General features: G+C 38.4%; 1 pseudogene; it reads right to left on the reverse strand.

The window, feature by feature from the left end:
* Positions 1 to 3,571: 3,571 nt before the first annotated feature.
* LOC143672129 (E3 ubiquitin-protein ligase Hakai pseudogene) lies at positions 3,572 to 4,900 on the reverse strand (annotated as a pseudogene).
* Between the last annotated feature and the right edge of the window lie 634 nt (positions 4,901 to 5,534).

The following is a 5,534-nucleotide window of genomic DNA, read 5'->3' on the forward strand; positions in this document are numbered from 1 at the left end:
TCAGCGGGCTTTCTATTACCTAAGAGTGTAGAGAAAAGCCATGAGATGGCCTCTATTTTCACCCAAAGCAAGTAAAATGTAAAAGGAATGAGGAGAAGGAGAAAAAGGAAGAGGAGGAGGAAAAGGAGAAAGAGAAGGAGCAAACAGCAGGAAACAAAAATAAAAGTGCTTTATAATTATATACCACTCTTCATCCTTTGATGGAACAGTACAAAAACCCATCTCTCTTGGAGATGACATTCTAGTGGAGGAAAGAAAACAAATAAGAAAACGATTAGTTATATAATAATAGGCAATGACGTGCCCATCAAGAAAAATAAAACAGGCTTAGAGGGTAGAGAGGGATGGTGGGAGAGCTGTGGAGACCGGCACTATTTTCCACAGAGTAGTCAGGGAAGGCATTTGAGCAGAGACATGAGGGTCTGTGGGAAGAGCGGTCCAGGCAGAATGCAAAGGGCAGAGATAGGAATGTGTGTGGTGGTCTGAGGAGCAAAAAGAAAGCTGAATGGCTGGGGTAGAGGGAGGCAGGGGAGAGAGGATAAGTCATAAACTTAGAAATTGAGCAGGCGTCTAATCATATACAGTCATGAAAAAGGAATGGGACTTGAAGTCCAATACAAAACCACGTGAGGGCTGATTTCCATTCTAAAATGACTCCCTTGATTGCTGAGTGCAGAATGGATTGCAGTCCAGCAAGAGTGGAGACTGGGCGAGCAGTGATTAAATTTGTGAGGCAACTGCTTCAAAATCATCTAGGATACTTAAAGGACAGATTACTAAACTCCCTCTGTCCCCAAGAACTACTGAATCAGAATCCTGTGAGAATACAGCAAAGGTCACTATCTTTAGCTGACTCCATTAGATTCTCTTATGATATCAGAATCAGGAATCACAACCCTATATTACAGTGATCATTTTATAAGCACCCATTTTATGAGAATTTTACTCAGTATCAAAAAGACTTATAGTCTCCGTGAAATGTGCATGTTTTTTTTCCTTGCCTCTTTGCTTTAACCACATTTCATCCATCATTAACAACTATGCAGGATTTTCTGGTTCAAATTTTTTGATGTCCAACTTTAATGTGGTCACAATTTTACTATTTATTCTACCTTCATTTCCCCTTTTCTCTGATATTTATTTTTTATTTTTGTTTTTTAGTATTTATGCACACATCTGATTGCTTTCAAGAATTAAACTTCTACTTCAGTAGTCTTTGGAGCAATATAAAGAACCATATATCCATTTCATTTAGACTTATGTCCGTTATAGCTTCAATGGCTTCTCTGACATAAGGCGGGGACTCATACTTTTTCTTTAAAGAAAGAAACACTAGCAGTCACTTTGTTATCTTTCTACCCGCCACCATCATTCAAACAACAACTGCAGGAGTACAAGTCGAATGCCAGTAGAAAATGTTGTCTGCTACAACACATTCATCTGATCTGCTTCCCTGCCTGACATTTACTTCTTAAGCCTAACTAAAACGAAATCATTCCTTAAAGAGTCTATTTCTCTTAACATATGGAATTTTATCATGCTTTGTCCAATATATAGTCTAAAGGGTTTCATGCCACATTCAACCCTAGTGAATTTCAATAAAAACAGGAGAGCTCTTCATAGATAGTTGCGACACCTTAAGGTGAATTGGGCTATTTTCTTACTACATTAAACGAAGAATGGTATTGGATTTTAACAGCAATATTTTAACAACTTCTAAACAGGGGCATGAAAGGGAATCCTGTTCGTACCAGTCCAATTACCTACAGTAATAGGAGAGAAGCATTTGCTACCACCATTTCACACTATTATACACCATGCTTCTAACAACAAGCCTTTCTCACTAGAAATATTGCATTAACATTGGACTCTCAAATTGCTAGGTGTGAAAAAGCACTTAACTTAAAAAAAAAAGTGTATTAGTTATTTTAGGCTGGCCAAGGTTGAAATGGCCATTTATCTTATTTCTAACTTCAGCTCTAAGCTCAGCAATGTGTGTACACATTTGTCTTGCCTGTGCCAGACATAATAAAATGGTAAAATGGTAAAAAATGAAATAGCAATTTAGCAATCATTTCACCCTTGCTAAAAAAGGAAGTATGTCCTAAATGTATGTACTATAAGTGATCTTATAGAACATCTGCATAATTCACATTTCATGTTTATATTATGCACCATTTAGGAAGGAAGAAAAACTTTGCAAGGGTTTATTCAAATGGTATTTATTAATATCCTAAGAATGCCAATTAATAATATGAATTATGTATAACATGTAAGTGGTCATCTTAGCTGGAATGTAACAAGCCCCTATAACGCAAAAGCTGATTCTAAAGGCATCTTATAAAGCATGAAAAGTCACATAATTTCCTCATTACTTTCCTCTTTTCCAATACAAAGTCACTTAGTAGTCTTCACTGTTAACTTCATGCTAAAATGTTCCAAGTTTAGACTGTTTTTACTTTAGCAGGACACCATTAACAGTTTTAAATTTCAAGTTAGAGGAAAAACCCTTATCACACAGTAATGAAACCCGAGTAAATGTGAATTTGTGATTACGAGACTATCCTTCATTAATACATCATTCAAATGCCTCCACAGCATGCAAATTGTTGTTTAAAACCCGTTAAACAAGAAACCACATAAAAACAGGAGCAAACTCTACCATGAAATGAGGAATTACAATAAAGTCTATTCAGCCCCAAATATTCAGTTTAAGACAAGGAACAGAGTAGGACACGCTTCATCTAAATAGCACCATTTAAACGGGCTCTGAAATAAATGTTACTTAAGATTAGTTGGGGTGGTGCATCACGTGATTCTAGATAGTCTGTAAAAAAAAAAAAAAAGCACTAAAAAGTAACAGCATCTCTACCAGATTGGAGTCTACAAGTCAATTACTTTGGCCATATCTTTCCAAATGATTTAGCAATGCCTATTAACACTGCAAACAAAAACATATCATAGCACTGAAATTCTGATGTATTTTGGTGTTCTGGGCTGCCTAAAAATAAAAGGCATCCAAGTGAAATGCATTATATACTTATTATACCTCAAAATTTCAGTTTGAAACATGAAATAATTCTCTACCATTTAACCGTTTGTCTTTTATAGCACATTCTAGATTTTTTGTAGGATTTTTATTGTATTTTAAGAAATGAGTGGTAAAACATGGTTTTAAAAAACAGTATGCGGCTGTGCTTAAATTCATATAAAAACCATATTCAAATGAAACCCTTTTACACAAAATATCACACACATGCACAAACTAATGATAAACAATACTTTCAGAAGTGAAATAATGCAAATTTATTCCAGGAAATCATACTGCAATTGGTTACCTCTGAGTCAATTTACTACCCCAGGGGAACAAAGTTGTTAAAATACAGCTGTGCTCAACCAAGCCATTTGTCTCCACTATAGTACCGAACTTGAAATAAATCCTAAAGTTAAAGCTTAAAACATTCTAAAAGACAAGAGCCTAAGTGTTTTATAACTATAAGTTTTTCCTTTCCAAAACAAAGTTTAATTAAAAGGTTGACTTTGAACACTATTTAAAATACTATTATCATTCTTAATATGGTCTATATCTCATCTTATCTGAATAATGTGGTCAAGGAAGGAGAGTGGGAGATGGACTCTGTACTGGACAAAGTGGTGGCAGTGCTCTCAATACAGACAATATACCAGGACTCTCATTTGTGTAAATGGAGGGTTGAGTGCCCTGGTCTTCTGTGAACTGGGTTAAAGAGTTAGGATTATAATAGAAAAGAGGGAATGTACTTACAGGCAGGACCATCATTTTGAGGTTGGGAAGATCCTGGAGGAGAATGATTCATATAAGGTGGCACCCGGGCAATAATACATTCAGGAGGAGTGATTATGGATGGTATATCAGAAGTCATTGGTGGAGGTGACACTTGGCTATAAACCAAGTGAGAAGTCCCTGCGGCCTGGGAAGGATATGACATTCGATAGCCTGGTGGTGGAGGAGGTGGCTGTGAGGTATACTGTTGCTCTGGAAGCATAATAAGACAAGGGTGGGATCCCAATGGTTGAATCTGATATTCAGGATGATGATGAGCAGGTGCGGGAGCAGGAGGTGGTGGTTCTTTAGCACCTAAATTTGAGTCATCTTGAATAGAAACAACGATTAAATTGCTGGGTTTTCTTGTAATACAAAAGGTTTCCTGGTGGACAGAAAGAGGTAGAGGTGGAGACAATTCTGCTGGAGGAGTGTGAAGATCCTCCTGTGGCTGACAATAGGACTTGTGTGGCATCATGTGTGCTGCTTTGGTGGAATAAGACTCACGTGGTGCTTGTGTGGCAGCATTATAAAACCATCCGAGATTGAGGCAACATGAGGACGAACGTTTTCAAGCGGAGTATGAGTAATAGGTTTTCCGGCTCTCTCATGGCAGTAGTCTGTAAGTCTTTTTGAGACAAATATGTTCTCTTGAATCCTTGGACAATGCTACACACGAAGACCATCTCGTGAATGCTCCTCAATTCACAGCACAGGATTACCACAGCCAGGACACATTTTATCTCCTTTTTTTATTCTTATAAAATAGCACAGTCAAAACAAAAAGCATGTTTGCATAGAATCATTAGGCCATAGATTTTAATAAGTAATTCACATTTGTCACTGAATTGAACTGGTGAATCAACCTGTTCATCTACGATGTTTATCTTAAAATACTCAAAAAAAAAAAACACTTCTTTTTTTCTACCAGTTCACCCACTTTATAGTCATTGTCATCAAAAAGCAGGCATCCCGTTTACAGTCCTTGGAATTTGAGGTAAAGGTCTGACTTTGTTCACTTACTCAGTAAATGAGCCTTAAAGGAATATTTCTGCGAACATCAAGGCCACCCAATGATCCAGAACCAGTGGGATCCATGATTCGGCTCGCAGTGCACGCTGGGAACAGAACTCAAGGGTCGGAAGCCAAGGAGGCCAAGGCAGCGCATGCGCACTAATTTGCCATGCCCAAGAGGCAGAAGGGCAATCAGATTTCCCTTCCTCCCTGCCCACTTCCCCTCCTGGTTTTGCCTTCTTTTTCTCTTGCCACCTCTCTTATCCCACTCCAGTGCGGAAGCCAGGTATAGTTAGGGCACTGGGAGAAAGAGATTCAGTGTTGAATCTAAGCTAAGGGGGGCTCTTCATATGCTAAAGAGAAAGTGGCCTTTCACTGTAGAAAAAGAGACTGATGAGAAGGGAGATGGGGCGTGCTGCATAGTCAGGAAAATAAGCTCCGCACAGGTGAGGAGGCTGCATCCCGCTCCATGGAACGTTGCTTTCTGAGGCTTATTTTTATCCTCTTGCTTTTTTGTAAACTGCCTTAAATCCTTCCTTGAAATAAGATGGGATGGTTTCCCCGGTTCTTACCTTCCTGCAGGTAGAAACTAGATCAAAAGAATAGCAACAAACCGTATTTTTCTGGCTCCACCCGCACTCATAATTGTGGAACTGCTAAACCTCAGGGTATGTCCTAAGTATGCAGACAGTCACACTTTTGGCTATGTCAGCTGTCA

The sequence above is a fragment of the Tamandua tetradactyla genome, chromosome X (genome assembly GCF_023851605.1).
Source record: "Tamandua tetradactyla isolate mTamTet1 chromosome X, mTamTet1.pri, whole genome shotgun sequence".
Taxonomy (NCBI): Eukaryota; Metazoa; Chordata; class Mammalia; order Pilosa; family Myrmecophagidae; genus Tamandua; species Tamandua tetradactyla.